The sequence below is a fragment of the Triturus cristatus genome, chromosome 6, assembly GCF_964204655.1.
Source record: "Triturus cristatus chromosome 6, aTriCri1.1, whole genome shotgun sequence".
Lineage (NCBI taxonomy): Eukaryota > Metazoa > Chordata > Amphibia > Caudata > Salamandridae > Triturus > Triturus cristatus.
The window spans coordinates 523,054,928-523,070,770 of record NC_140589.1 but is presented as its reverse complement, the minus strand read 5'-3'; positions in this window follow the sequence as shown (position 1 = coordinate 523,070,770).

Here is a 15,843-nt window from a genome sequence, read left to right as displayed (position 1 = left end):
CTGCATTAAGAGTTAACTGGGATAAATTAGCAGCATGCAAACAGAAGAAAGATGAAAGTGTCTCTGATTTCTTCACTCGTTTCGAGGAGACATTTATGGATCACAGTGGTCAAGATATGGCTACAGAGGGTGGACAGCGATTATTTGAGGACAAATTCGTATTTAATTTGCTTCCCGAGCTGTCACACAAATTGAAAGATTCTGAAAGTTCATGGGCTGTGTCTTCTTCTGCTCAGATATTGGCTACTGCACAATATTATGAAAACAGGGATAAAGAAGAAAAAGAAAAGCAAGAGAAAAAGACGAAAGAACTAAAAACAAAGGTTCTCTTGCAACAAGCTTATCCTCCTCGTTATGCTCAGCCTCAGTTACAGCAGCCTCCGAAGTTTCAGAGGTTGTATCGAAAACCTGAGCCATACATTCCGCGACCTTTGTTAGGACCTAATCAATGCGCCTATTGTAAAGAAGAAGGTCATTTTAAGAGTAGTTGTCCAGTTTTATTGCAGCGCAATGGAACATTATCTGCTCCACGAGGTTGTGCTGGCCTCCAGTCAGCAAACAGAGGTAGAGGTCGAGGTGTGTTGACTCAAGAATAGCGTGCCCTTCCTTCTCCCAATTCCATGAACTACTTTGATCAGCAAAATGTTAGGTCTACACAGTATTACAATGAAGACCACTATATTGAAAACGGTAATGAAAGTCTTCATGCTAACTAGGACAGCCATGGACAAAGTAAGGGAGTTGTGCAGTTCCAGTAGATCAGAATGGACCTTATGTTAACGTCAATACAATGGGTGTTTTAGAGCCATTTCTTCTAGATACTGGGGCAATGAGAAGTTCAACCATTCATTCTAAACTCCCTGGGGCACCTTTGTCAGGCTTAACGAATGTTTCTGTAGGATTTTCTGGCGCCCCTGTTCGCAATCCAGTTTCTTGCCCTTTGCCTATTTCAATTGGCCCTTATGATTTGGAAGCTCCACTTCTTTTGACGAATGGTTGCGGTGAGAATCTGTTGGGTTTGGACCTATTGAAAAGAATGCATGCTACGATATATTGTTCTCCTTCTGGTGTACATCTTACTTTAGGACAGAAACTGATCTCTCCAATGTATTTGTCCAAAGATCAGTTTCCACCTGAATTGCTTACCCTTCCGACAACGCTTTGGGCCACGGGTCCGAACGATGTGGGTTGTCTTGAGATTCCACCTTATGTTGTCACTCTCAAGCCCAATGTTGAATTGCCACGCATTTCGCAGTACAGGATTTCTACTGAAGGTGAGAAAGCGCTTTTGGAAATCATTCATGATTTGATTCAGAAGGGTGTGGTTGAGGAAACAAGAGGTAACACATGCAATAGTCCTATTCTTCCTGTTCTTAAACGCACTGATCCTTCTCAACCACCTGTATATCGTTTCGTGATTGATCTGCGGGAGGTAAACAAAATTGTTGTACCACAATTTCCTGTTGTTCCAGATATCACTGCTTTGTTGACAATGATACCTTCTACAGCGACTTGGTTCTCCGTTATCGATCTAAAGAATGCCTTCTTTAGTATTCCCATTGCAGAAGAGAGTAGAGACATTTTTGGCTTCTCTCTTGGAGGCCGAAGCTTTCGGTTTAAGCGCGCACTTCAGGGCTATTGTGAAAGTCCCTCCATTTACAGCAAAGCTTTAAAATGTCATCTTGATACTTTTCATTTGCTGTCTGGTGCAGCTCTTATCCAATACATGGATGACTTGTTAGTCGCTGCTGATTCAGAAGATATTTGCAAAAATGTCACTGTTGCATTGTAACGCCATTTGTTTAATCTGAATCATAAGGTTTCACCTTCCAAATTACAATACGTCTGTCGAGAGGTTACCTACTTGGGTCATCTCCTATCAAAGGAGGGACGACGATTAACCCCAGAATGAATTCAGGCGATTATGCAAATGTCTGTGCAATCCACACAAAGGGAGGTACGTGCCTTTCTGGGTATAACTTCTTATTGTAGACAGTGGATCCCTAACTTCTCTTTGTTGGCCAAGCCTTTGTTGGCACTCACTTTCAAAGATACGCCTCAGCCCCTTCCATGGACTGACGAATGTCAGCAGAGTTTTACCAACTTACGTACTGCTCTGTGTTCTGCTCCTGTATTGGGTACACCTGATTACAGTAAGCCTTTTACGCTCTATGTTCACGAGAGAGAAGGTTGTGCGTTGTCAGTTTTAACACAGCAATTTGGGGACAAACAGCGGCTATGTGCCTATTTTTCGGCTACGTTAGATCCTGTAGCTAAAGCATTGCCTAGTTGCCTCAAAGCGACAGCAGCAGCAGCAATTTCTATTTGGCAGTCTGCTGGAGTGGTGTTGGATAACACTCTCATTGTCATGGTACCACATGCTGTGGATACTTTGTTAAACAGAACGAAAACGCAGCATCTTACGAGTGCTCGTCTAACTGGATACGAGCTGACGCTTTTGGCTAGTCATGTACACATCAAACGATGTAATACCCTAAATCCAGCTACTCTGTTGCCTCTTCCAGATGAGAAAAGTGTTGAGGAGCAACATGATTGTTTCCTCCGTACAGAGGAAGAGACAAAAGGAAGAATTGATTTGAAAGACACACCGCTAGAGAATCCGGATGGAACTCTATGGGTAGACGGTTCTTGTTTTAAAATGCCAAATGGAGATACAGTTTCAGCCTATGCTGTAACTAATTTACATACAGTTATGGAAACAGCACGTATTAGACACAATTCGGCTCAAGCAGCAGAATTGATAGCTTTAACGAGAGCATGTACATTGTCAAACGGGAAGAGAGTGAACGTGTACACCGACAGTCAGTATGCCTTTGGTGTAGCGTTTAACTTTGGGCGTCTCTGGAAGGAAAGGGGATTCCTCACTTCTCATGGCACCAAAATACAACATGGTCAGTTAGTGACTGATCTCCTTGAATCACTTGCCTTACCCACCCAAATAGCGATTGTGAAGTGTAGTGCACACAAAAAGATTACAGATGATGTCGGCTGAGGAAATGCATTTGCAGACGAAATAGCGAAAAAGACAGCGAGAGATGCAACAAGTCGAATGCATGTGGCGGGTCCTGAAAATTGGGTTAGAGAGAGAGGAATGTATGAGGATACAGTGGAAAGTGTAAGAGCGATTCAGAAAGAGGCTTCAGAGAAAGAGTCGAGCAAGTGGAGAGAAAGTACAGGAATGTTGGATGAGATGGGTTGTTGGGTGGAATTGTCTGAACATCAACGTTGGCTGTTACCAGATGCCTATGTACTGCCAGTGGTTACTATGGCGCATGGTCCAGCCCACTTAAGTGCCAAAGGTATATGCAAACTTCTGGCTCCAGTGTGGCAAAATGAACAAATCCCAAAATGCGCAGAAAATGTAGTGAAACATTGTATTATTTGTCTAATGTACAATCCGGGAAAGGGAACCCCAACTCCAGCGGGTCACTTTGCTCCTCCAACAAATCCATTTGAGGTGTTGCAGATCGACTATATTCATATGGAGCGATGCAATAACCTTAAATACGTTCTGGTGGTAGTATGCGCCTTTTCAAGATGGATAGAAGCATACCCTTTAAAAGACAACACAGCCTTACCAACAGCTGAAGTTCTACTAAAAGAATTTTTCCCCAGGTTTGGTTTGCTGCGCATTGTCTAGAGTGACAATGGGAGCAAATTTGTTGGCCAAGTCATGCAAAAAGTTTGTGCGGGTCTTGGTATCAAGCAAAAGTTCCATGCGGCAAATCATCCACAGTCAGCGGGTTTAGTAGAATGCTACAACGGAACCTTAAAGTTAAAACTAGCAAAAGTTCAGGTTAGTACAGGACTCAATTGGCCCGATGCTTTACCATTAGCTCTGCTGTCCACCAGAACTGCAGTACACTCTCGTTTGGGACTTAGCCCTTACGAAGTTGTTTTTGGACGCCCGGCTAATGTATGGGGAGTCCCTCGCCCTAAGAAATACTCAGACTTGCCATATCCAATGTTGATTGACTACTTGCATGATCTTACGACTAAATTGCGTGTTCTCCATCAACAGGTTCAGAGTGCTTTACCAGAGGCTTCCACCGTCCAGGTCATTCCATCCGACCCGGTGACTCGGTCTGTACCAAGAATTTCCAAAGGACGAGAAATTTGGAACCCAGATGGAGAGAGCCCCGAATGGTTTTGCTAACCACGAGAACAGCAGTCAAAGTCGAAGAAAAGAAAAATTGGATTCACAGGCGTGCATTGTAAGAAAGTGCCTTTGCCTTTACCCTATGATCAATGGGTGCGCAGGGGTATTGGTGACTCTGAGAGTGAGAAGGTTCCACGATTCGTGCCCTTTAGTGATGCACGCCTGAATGGGACATTGTCTGAGAAAGAGGACGACGACATTCTGCAGGAAGCAATACCATCACATCGTCGCTTGGATACGACTAATCCACGAACATTGTTCCAAGATCAGATCACACCTGAAAAAGAACACTACAATCTAAGACCTAGAACAAAGAACTTTTAAGATTTCTCTCTTGTGTAGTATTCTGTCCCGGTTGCAGGGTCACGGTAGGAGTCTCAATTGTGACCTGAGTAGTGGCAATAGGCCTGCAGGACTTGCAGTGTCATAGGACGGCAGATAATCATAATTGAGTGATCGAGGAAGATTGCCGTGAGCATCCATTAGAAAGATGGAAACTACACAAAGCAAAAGAGAGAGAAAGGATGAAATGAAGAAAGGATCCTGTAAATTAATGTACAGTCGTTTTAATATAACCTTATGTATTATTATATTATTGTGTATTATTCTGGCGTTTATAGGTTGGATTATTTATGCTCTGCAGCAAAAAGTTGTCTCTCCTTCTTCCTCTTCGTCTTTTTCTACTGTCTCTCCACATCTCTTTCATACCCTTCCTCAACATGAACTCATCAGAAGAGCTGAATATTATAACAATTCCTTTGTCCAGCTGTTACATCAGCACCAGTTAGTGGTCAATACGACTGACTGTTGGGTGTGTGGACTTATGCCACATACTACAGAGAAAGGAATGCCATATTTAGTTCTTCCGTTCTCTTATGAGGGTTCTGCTTGGGCTTATTTTGTCATCTTCTCCAATGCCTATCAAAGCAAATTCAGATGATCCGTTAGTTCACGTGTTAGTGATCTGGATTTTAGTCATAGTTCGTTGATTAAGGGAATGGTAGCTATGGCTAAAATCATGGAAAATAGTAAGATCTTCATTCACGAAAGAAAGGCGTACACTAACTGGAACGTCACCCAATATATCACTAGCCTTAGTGACAAAGTTAAGAAAGGAAAGCCTTCACCAATTTGGACTATACCACATCAGGGCAATTTCTGTTTACAGATAAATGGTCAGTATGCTGACACTATACAAAGAAATAACTGTTCCCACACCTACGTTTATTCCTCTCAGAACTCGCCTCCTCTAGTGCCATCTCAAGGCACGTATTTTATCTGCCACAATAGAGCTTACACATGGTTACCAACGGGTTTCTTCGGTACTTGCTATATAGCTTTCCTTCTTCCCCCTACTTACATCGCTTCCGCAAATCATCATCGAAACAGATACGGCAGAGGGATTATTGATTCAAAGATACAGCAGGACAAGAGGGAGGAGATTTCCTCAAAGGATTTCTTCCCTTCTGGGGTCCAATGGCTAACAGCAGAAATTTAAGGCAACTGGTTTGTGTCGTAGAAACTACAATAGACATCACTGTAGGAGCCTTAAGTAGCATCACGGCAGAACTACAGGCGGACCGTCTTATGACCTTACAAAATCAAGTTGCCTTAGATTTTATTCTTGCAGATCGTGGTGGAGTGTGCAAATTGATCGGGTCAAGTTGCTGTATTTTCATACCTAATGACGCTCCGACAGTATACCAAGCTATCTCCAAGTTGCACATAATCTCTGAGTCGATTCACCAGGACGAAGGAGATTGGTCTTTTACGGAGTGGTTTTGGGGACTACTGTCCAAATGGGGTTGGAAAGCGTTGACAGTCCTTGGAATAATTTTAACCATTATTTTCTCTTGTTGCCTTTGTATGCACTGTGGTCCCGCCATCTGTGACCTTTGTGCTACTATGTGCATCCCTAAACCTAAACCACAAGTAACAGAAAATATAAGAATGATGCTACAGCAACAGCTCGATGACCTCATGGCTATCGACATTGACTCAGATTAACATGAATCTATCTTGCCTGAGTTCTGGCAAAAGGAGGGTCTGAGGAACTTTGATTTCCGATCGCGATCGAATCGACCCGCCATTTTGTGCTCCGCCGCCATTTTGTGTTGCCATCACTCAGGCAGCACGGCGAACAAATTCTATTCTGCTTTTTCTGCAGCTTCGTGTTAAAACAGCCCTTCTGCCGCTATTTGCAAAGCTGGTGTTAGGACTGGCCCTGTCTGGTTTTTCTAATCCCCGTCTCAACTATCTGTTGATTCACACTATTCTTTTCTGACTTTATCTTATTGTCTGGCCTTCACTGTCCTCTGCTAGCATTCTCTCGTTTCACAACTGTCCTCCAACACACACAAACGTATCTCGCCACCAGCAAGCTAGTTACGAATCCGTGAATAAATTAGTTTGAGGGAGGGGTGACAAACATAGTTGGAGGAGAGGTTTCTTCGAGTCATCTGACACTTTGTTTTCCAATCTCTCCTATTGGTTCTGTCCTGTTTTCCAACTTTCCTTATTGGCTCTTTCTTGTATGCTCTGGGTGTATATTTGGTTAATGTATATGTTTCTATATGGTATCAAAGATTGTGCGCCACAGAGTGAAGTGGCAGTCTCCTGAGAACCTACCTTGTGTACTTCTGGGATAACTGTACTAGCTGCAGCTAATAAATCTGATCTTCTAACGCCGAAAGAGTGTCCCGTGTCTCTGTGTAGCTGAGCAGGTGAATCCAGGAGATTAAGGCGTACCCTGCGCCGCCAGGTCCAAAAGGTTCTGGTTCTTCAGGGGTACGGATCGTACATTCACGAGGATTGGGGTATGCCTGGGGTACGGTGTGGACATACGTGGGTGGGGGGTACGCCTGGGGTACGGACCGTACATACCAAGGATTGGGGTACGCCTGGGGTACAGTGCGGACATACGCGGGTGGGGGTACGGTCTGTACATACGGGGGGTAGTGGGGGGTATGGTCCGTACATACAGGGGGTGGGGGGTACGGTCCATACATACGGGGGTGGGGGGTACGGGCTGTACATATGGGGGTGGGGGTTACGAGCCGTACATATGCAATGTTGGGGTACGCACCATACATGATGACATGTACGATGTGGGTGATGGCGTGTACGTCGCGTAGCGGGCCCCCTTCTCCTCGTGCATCGCAGCGTACTTAGCTTTTCCGGCACTTTTTGGCTCCCGTAAAAATATAGCCGTGCGGAGTGCTGTAGGTACGAATCGTACTTGCTGGTCCGTAAAACGCTGCCTGACTCCGTGCGGACGTCGCGTACGCGCTGTCCAGGACCAGAATTGTATGTATTTTTTAGCGGTACGGTGTTTTTTACGATTCGTACGGAAATGGTATTTCTGTACGAATCGTACTTGCTGGTTTGTACGGTGGAATTCCTGGGTACGAGTTGTATGGAGAAAACGCTACGTACGACCATTTGTACCCGGGTTTTACAGGATCGGAATCGGCACCTTCGTGTTTTAAAGATATGGGTATTGCATTGCCTTGCTTTATAAGGATTTCAGTAACAACACCCCAAACAATTGCTTTCTTCTTTTTTATATATATATATTTTCTTGGTTGGACATGTGTAAGTATCATTTACACTAACAGGTTGAGACTCCTGCAGATGTCCGCTGCCATAACACATTCAACAATCAAAGGGAGAGAGAGAAGCTTGAAGGTGTTCCATTCGGCTTGTTCTGTAATACAGAAAACAATAAAGGAGAGTGGAATTTTTTATTTTTTTTAATTCAAGGCCCTCCATCTAGGTTTCTTGTAGGAACCTCAACAGTGATGTTCAGACAGTGGTATGTTTTCCACGGACATACTTATGACTGAAAGTAACATCATTGGGACTTATCCTCTACCAGGAGGAGATGTCTCTCATGTCCGAAACATTGACTGTATCCTTTCTATAAAAAGCATAGTTACAATTGCTTGCTGTTCCCAAAAACAATTTTTGAATTTATTTAATGATTACTAAGGATAATGGCAAGGTTAAAAAGAGGTAGACAATGTGTTTAGGGAAATATTAGGGTGTCCCACACATCTATATCATAAAAGAACATCTGGTCAACATGTTTCAGCCATACTTGTGCACTCCTGTGTCCTTGGCTTTTGTCAGGACCTTGGGTAGATTTTAGGATTCCTCTCTAGGAAACATTTAGAAGCAAGAAAGACTGTTTGATAAGTACATCAGTGGAAAACATACCACTGAAGCATGAGAGAAAAGAAAGACTTTTTTAACACAAAGCAAAATACAAAAGCTGGGTACAGATTTTAAAAAAGTCAGTCAATAGAAGGTCTACCCTTACTCCAAAGACGAATACAAACCATCAGTGGTAGATGAATGACAAATGTCGGAAAGTGGGTTATTGGTAGGGGCAAATATGGGTCTGCCACTGACAATAAGGCCACTAACACATTATAGGACTCAGCATAGGTCTTAGAAAATTATTCCTATGCTCAACCCTTGGTAACGTGGCTGCGAGCAAACAAGCTTAACTTCAAAGACAGGTATGTAAAGCATTCAAAAACACAATTTCAGTAAATAATTAAGACACAACACAAACTAAAAATCTGACACCAATTTATACAAATAGGTAATATTTTTATCTTTTAAATGACAACAAAACTAAAAAAATCCACTGTAGGGAACCAGAGATATGATTGTTTAAAGATTAGTCACTTTCTAGGGCTTAGAAAACCAACAGTCCCCCTTTTAGAAAAAAAAATTTCTCTGACAGGGACACCTTTAGAAACTGTTCTGGAGAATATCTCACCACTCTGCTGTGCCGCCTTCTCCAGCAGGCGGGTCCAGTTAGAACTCCTTCCTGAAGTTCTGTTTGCGGGTCCCAAAGTATCCAACACACAGACCAAGGTTCGGGAATCTCCAAATGGGTCCTTGAAAGTGTGAAACTTCAATTATGCAATCCACTTGAACAAAACCCTTACAAATCCACTGGTACTCCAGACTGGGAATTCTTTGTGGGGCTGTCCAGGCGAGCTCTGTTAACCTGTAGCTTGCAGGGAGTTCCACTCTTGAGTCCTTTAGCAGCAAGGTAATCCACAGGGCTGCAGATTCACTTGGTGCAGTCTTCAGAGGTCAGGCCTTAGAGTTCCTTGCACAGCAAAATCTTTTCAGCAGGGCACTTCTTGCTTCATTCAGTTTCAAGCAGCAGATCTGGAGGGCTCTGCCCCTCTCAGATACTTATTCAAAAGTCTCTGGGTCAAGCAGCAGGTCACTTCTGACCAATGAGAGCAGGGCAACTCCTCATAGTTATGACTACATCCTGTAGAGTGTGGCATTTATTTGTCCCAGAGTGCATCATTCTTCCAAATCCATAATGGCTGATTTTCCAGCAAGGAGGTAAGAGCTGGCTAAACACACTCCCTGGGAAGACTTATTTCCATGGACTCTCCCCCTACCATCTGCACATACCTTCCTTAAGCCTAGCCCTGACTCTGGGTCAAGAGTGTCAGAGTGAAACTGAAACCCAGGCCTCCCCTCTGCTTTTGAAGAGCATAGTTTACGACTCCACCTCCTGGCAGGGCATTCCTATAGACCAGCACGCTGCTCTTCCAGCAGAGTGGTTCTTTATCACCTCTTCAAAGCAGCCTGGCTTATCCACTTAACTCTGACCAATCAGGGTAGACCACTGGAAGGCTGAATTTGGACTTACAAACAAGAAAGTCTTGTAACTATACTATTGTTGGATTTACTACTACCATTCTGGGAAGTCTTTGAATGGTCTGGCTAGTCCTCTCCTATCAATATTTATTAATCAATAACTTCCTACCAGGTTAACCTATGGGCCATGGGGTTTGCAAAGGGGAAAATGACTTGGGCCAGTTTTCTAGCACCAGGGCTTATAAAAACATATTTTATAAGTATTTTCCAAATCTCTACAGGACCCCCACCCCATGTGCAACTAAGGGAGACTTTAGGGGTTCTGAATCTGCAGAAATATTGCAGATCCTCCTTACCCAGTTCTTCTAGAATCAAAGTCGAATTTGAGCAGCTCTTTAATACAATGTGGGGAGTGAAATGTAAAATTTCACTTTACCCAGCCATATAAAAACTCATTTTATAAAGGTGTACCGTATAGATAACTGACCCCCCACCCCTGTGATACCGAGGGGTGACCCTGGGGATCCCTAATATGCAAAAACATTGTAGGTTTTTCATTTGTAAGCGCCCCTACCTCCAAAGTCGAGTTTGGGCGCAATTTAAGGTTTAAAAGCAGTCCTGGCAACCAGCGCTGCTTTTAAACTGACCTCAGGCTTCAGCACTGCACACATGCTGGTGCAGAAAATCTGCTGGCCTCTAAACTGCCATGCCCCAGGATACTGGGGACTTCTAGGTAGTTTCAATCCCCTGCCCTATTATATACTAGGGGCTTATGGGGTAGGTCATGCCAATTACAGGGGTACCCCACCATACCATAGTGTACCTTAGTGTATGTTGGGTGGCTTAACTGTATTCTAATGTGTTCCTTTTAGCTTGCCACTGGCCCTGGGCCTGGTTAAACAGAGCCCAGGGTCAGTCAGAGTCAGTTACCACCAGTTCCAGTCAGCAACAAGTTGTGGGGTGCCCAGGGCACAGGATAACTTTGCAACAACAAACAGACTGTGACTCTTTAGGAGGAAGCTTAACGGATTCATCCAACTGGAGCGGAAGCGATGGCAGTAAAGGTAGACTGAGATTCTGAGGCAGAAACAGAGCCAGAGGATATGGCTGGCAACGACCTTCGCAAGAGCCTGCACAATCAGGCCCATACTTTCAAACCTTTCCACCAAATTATGGAGGATGGATGAATCCCTACATGAAAGGACCAGCGCCGCCTCAGCATCTCCCCCCAGTAAACGGCCACCTTTTTTAGGGAGAGGCCAACAACAATCATGAGCAGATGTGTGGGACACCCTAATAGTTGCCTAAACACATTGTGTACCTCTTTTTACCCTTAATGATATCCCTAGCAAGCTTTAAATAACTTCAAGAATTGTTTTGGGGGATAGAAGGCAATTTTAACTATGTTTTTCTAGAAATTATCCCACCAATGTCTCTGACATGAGAGACATTTTCTCGTGGGGGAGGATAAGACCCAATGATGTCCCTTTCGGTGGGAAACATTACACTGACTGAACATCAATTCTGAGGGTCCTGAAAGAAACCCAGTTGGAGATGCTCAATTACAAAGAAAAAAAAATACTACTCTCTTCTTGATTGCGTACTACTATGGGTAATACCACACTTATTTTCCACTGACGAACCGCAGTCGAAAAGGACTGACAAATGGGGAACCACGCTGCCTGTATAGGGATCTCTCGAATAACACCTACAATTGCACTAAACTAAACACTAGCATCCTGCATGCAATACACAGTACTTTCCTACATAACACTTTGCACCAACATATGAATTCAGTCGGGTCCCATGCACCAGCCAAGTCATGTTATGTGTGTTTTCTGAGACCAACAAAGGCCATGTAGAAGCAGCCCTTGTTGATCAAACCGGTGTTACAGAAGATGATACAAAACCATAAGACCTGATTAATAGTGCTCATGCCTGTCCTGAACCCTGCCTGAAATGTTGATAATACGGGGAAGCAGCCAAGCAGCCTAGCAGCAACAAACTTACCGGATTCACGCCACGCCACTTCTTCTGCCGCCACCGCCAAGAGTCTGGGGTAGCCCTCGCCGCACCAGTGTCCACCATCTCCCGCGTCGCCGCCCCGGGACCACAACTCCCGGCAGCACCAGCGGCGGCGCGTGGCTCTGACGCGGCGCAAGCGCCAGGAGGCGGACATAAAGCTCCCAGAGGCCCGCTTCGCGGGACGCGCCGGGCTAAGCCCGGGCAAAGGGCAGGCCCTCTGTGGCCCTCCGAGGACCTACGAGACCGAACCGGACCAGTCCCCCTGGGCAAATTGTGATCCAAAAGAAAACAACGTATAGTAAGTTGCTACTACACTTTATTGCTACGACAATTACCTGTCAAAGTTAATAACATGTCTACGATTGTGCTGAGTCCGACAATAATGGTGGCTGATAGAGTGGGGACTTTATTGAATGGCACCCTGGATAATTATTTTACTAGAACACCATCCGGAGGCTCAACAGAACTTTCACTCGCAGAGCGCCGAGCGGAGCGTAGACGCTCTATAGAAAATATCAAGAATAGGGCACTGTCTGAGCCTAACCCCGCAGCCATTCCTAATAACGAGCTAGTCCCAGACCTTGCTGATGATACTTTATTCACAGATGGTGTACCTCTTTTGCTGAGAGACTGCGTAGTGCCCAGCACTTGTTCTACTGGAATAGACATCCCAAATTCACCACATGATCCATTTTGCACTCCCAGTACATCAGGAGTTTTGATTGCTGTGACACCCACTCCCCCTAAGACAACACGACAAAGGTATAAGAAACCTGTACAATTTACAAAGTACGGTCCACCACTTACCAAGAAGAGACGCAATAGGATGGAACCTACTAAGCAGAAGTTGAGCTCTACTGACTTTGGGAAGAAGGCCATCACCCCTAGTACTAACGTTATAACTGCTGCAGTCCTTACGGATGGGACTGGAACGGACACTGTTCCTATATCAGTGTTAACTTCTGCACATATAGAGGGGGAACATAGTACTAAACACAGCTTCGAGGATAACGGGTCTAATACAAAACATACCAGCAATCTTTTGGATAGTATTGAGATGATTATGCGATCCTATACTCTAGCAATAGTGGAAAGATTGGGAAAAATAGAGAACCGACTAGGGAAAATAGAAGCAGACCTGGGTAGGAAGAGAAGTCCTACACGACAAAAAGCTAATTTAGAATTTAAACAGGTCTCAGTTCTTTCCCCAGCGGTTAAACCCGCTAATAACTCTCGACCATCATCTACCGAAATTGGGGCAGTTCTAAATACAGTTTCAATTAACCCCATATTAGACGCCCCGTCCACTAGCAGTCACCCTTCGAGTGGGACAGTTCTTGCCCCTAAACCCGCTCATAACAATTTCACTACCAATCAGACAAATGCTCCCGTGAGCATCGCATCAGTTAAAACTAACTGTTATCCAACAATCTCTGATAATAAATCTACCAGAGATCTGGTAAATTGTTTGAATGGATCAAAGAGACATGAGGAGGGAGGCCTCAGGCAGACCCGGGGGGAACAGTTCAGGAGACCACTACCGGATCTTCCGCCAGAGGCCGTACCATATGTTGTGATTCTCACGGGGGTGCCAGAGCTCCCAGTGAACAAGAGAGAGGGTTTCTCCCAACTAAAGAATAAAATAACACACTGGCTGACACTACACAGGCCAATTGCCAGTAATATAGATGGCGAAATAATTCATGTACGCCGTCTTCAGTGGTTGGGTGGAAGACCTAAAGACATTGGGGGGGACGTGGTTGTGGTCAATTTTAGAGATCACAATGCAGTACGCTACATCCTGAATTGGCCTCAGGTAAATTCTGATAGTAGCATTATTCCTCGCTCTCTGACTTACTTTTACCCAAGATCTGTAGTATTTCCATCCCAACCTGCCCATGGCTACTCTTTTCCTACTACCAATTTCCCGAGTACGATGAACAACAGGAATTCTACCTATGTGCATCATGCAGCTTCAATTGCAGAAACATCTGGGTGGAATATAGTACCTACCAGGCCAAGTATCACTGAACATAGGAGCACGGACTATCCAGTGCTATTCACTCCACTGGAGGTGTCTAACAGGTTTGACATCTTTAGTGGTCTGGATGCCTGTGATTGAAGTCTACAGTTACTAGGGGAGGAGATAGTGGGTGCTCACTTTTTAAACGCAGGAGGTTTGGTTGAGGTTTTGGAAGGGAATGTACCCACTGTTTTAAATATATCTGATGGAGTTTCCTGATTCGACTAGTGTCACTATAAATGTGCCAATTAACTCTGACCACTGTACACAAACAGACAACCAAGGTAGCCGTGTCAGTGATACAACAATCCATGGTCTAACCAATTATGAAGCTGTCCCCGGAGTCACAGGTTATCTTACACCTAGTAACTGTCCAGGGAAGGCTATTGATACTGGATGTCTGGTGGAGGTCAGTGGATCAGAGACAGAGGGAGTGTTGGTTAAAAGCAGCATAGGAGATACCACAATTGTTCACAATCCTTTAAGCAGTAATGTGGAGAGGCAGTTTCTGGTTTCGTGGAATGTGGCAGGTCTTAAAAATAAGTTTGCCTCCAGGGACTGGGCTACTTTTATTGATAATTATATGATTGTCAATATGCAAGAAACATGGGCATTAGAACCCCAACATAGATCAGGGTATCTTCACTTTGCAATAGCTGCTACCAAAACAAATAGAGGGAGACCTAAGGGGGGACTGACCACTTGGGTAAAACAGGATGACGGTTTTACAACTACACAATTAGAAATCAATTCAAGGGACATTCTGGCGATCAAGTTAAAATCTCCCTCATTTGGTGAACTCATCATTTTTAATGTGTATGCCAGGGGAAAGCCGGGAGGGAAACCATCAGAAGTTGTGGTGGCACTGGGACACTATGTTAGTATTTGGAGGGGAGGTGCCAACATATTAATTTGCGGAGATTTCAACTGCTCCTATGAGCCTCTGGACCATATGGATCTAGAGCTCACGGAGGCAGAGGATATCTGTTGGCAAATCCCCCCCCTTAGTTTACCCCCTATTAAACGGTGGACCCAGGCAGCCCTACAACTTAAGACCTTCAGTTTAGAACATGGGCTGAGAGCAGTGAACGGTAGGACACGAGGGGATGAGCAGGGTAATCCAACTTTTAATAACGGACTGAGCACTAGCAGAATTGACTATATTCTGGTCAATCTTGAATTTTGGATCTCAATACGTGATATGACTGTAATTCATCGTATCGAAAGTGACCATAACCCTCTCAGTCTTGAGCTGCAGCTGCACAAAGGGTTGGGGTTAATACCAGATGATATGTTAGATGATATCACCATGACAAATGATACTCGGCGGGTTAGATGGGCCGAGTGTCTGGGTAAACCCGAAACCATCAGCGAAATGAATGACATGGTAAAAGAAGCAACTATTGAAATGCAGGGGCAGCAGGATTACGAGGATTACTGCAGCAGGGTAGTCCATATTCACTCGACCCTTTTTTTTAAACTAAGTTAATATTTTAGTATTCCGAGGAAGAGGATAGGGAGGCTATACGGGCGGCAAGGAATCATTACAAATGGACACAAAATGCCGCAAAAAAAGTGTGGGACACTAAATACTGGGAGGAGTTATTGGCAGCCAGTAAGTCCAGAGACTCGACGGACTTCTGGCATCTTGTGAGGTGGGGCATGGGGAACCAAAAACCAATCCCGGTTAATCATGTCCCGCCAGAACACTGGGTCAAGCACTTTAAGTCCCAGTTCGCTAACACAAATAATGTCCCACCACCTGCCCTAGCCTCTCTCAGCCGTCCTTTATCAGCAAACACGCTAGTGTTCACCAAGAAAGATGTTGAAAATGCCCTCAATTTAATTCCCAAAGGCAGGGCCCCGGGCTTAGATAAAATTCCCGCAGATTTGTTTCTGCATAGCAGATCAGTCTGGGTCCCTTACATTGAATTACTGGCGAACACTATTGCCAAAGGCACTACGGTGCCGGATATAT